The sequence below is a fragment of the Asparagus officinalis genome, chromosome 7 (assembly GCF_001876935.1).
Source record: "Asparagus officinalis chromosome 7, Aspof.V1, whole genome shotgun sequence".
Taxonomy (NCBI): Eukaryota; Viridiplantae; Streptophyta; class Magnoliopsida; order Asparagales; family Asparagaceae; genus Asparagus; species Asparagus officinalis.
The window spans coordinates 100,306,085-100,306,931 of record NC_033800.1 but is presented as its reverse complement, the minus strand read 5'-3'; positions in this window follow the sequence as shown (position 1 = coordinate 100,306,931).

Below are 847 nucleotides of genomic sequence, written 5' to 3'. Positions count from 1 at the left end.
TTGTAGATAACCCCTAGAAATTAGATTCGTAAAAAGGCATTTTGAAAGTTATTGGGGGTTTGGTGTAATAATCTAAAAGATATTGGGGGTTTTTTACAAAAGTTATTAGGAATTTAGTGTGATTTCAAAAGTTCATAAGGTATATTTACTGCAAAATGCTAAAAGTTAATGAGGGTTTATGTAATTTACCTTATTTAGTATTATAATGCTTAGTTCAAGTAATACTACTAAAATAATTATACTATCTATATACTGTAAAATATTTATCTAATTTAATTTTTAATTATGCTCTTAAATAATTTTGTAGTGTAAATATTTTATAAATTTTTATTATACTATCATCAACAATTAATAGTACTATTATTAATATTAAATAATTCTTTTGTGTAAAGGTTAGTTTTTAATTATTTCCTACTATAGATTATTTAGTATCATGTAATAATCTTTGAGGAAATACTATAAAAATAATATTGAATTATTTATTTAATTTATTTAATAATATAATACTAAACAAGTACTGTAATTCATAATTTATGTGGTATTATTCAAATAATTACACTATTTATGCTATTAAATATTTATTCTATTTATTTTATTGCTCATTGAATTATAGTATAATTCTTAGTAGTATTTAGTAATACATTATTCTATTTATATATATATTTTTAATTATTTTATTATATTTCATAAATAATGATTATAATTATTTAATTGGTTACTACTAATAGTTGCGTATACTTATTTTATAAATTATTTTATTATATTACTTTTAAAAATTAATAGTCATAATATTATTTATAATTATAATTATTTAGGAAGGTGAGGAGGTGCATAATTAATAAGAGGT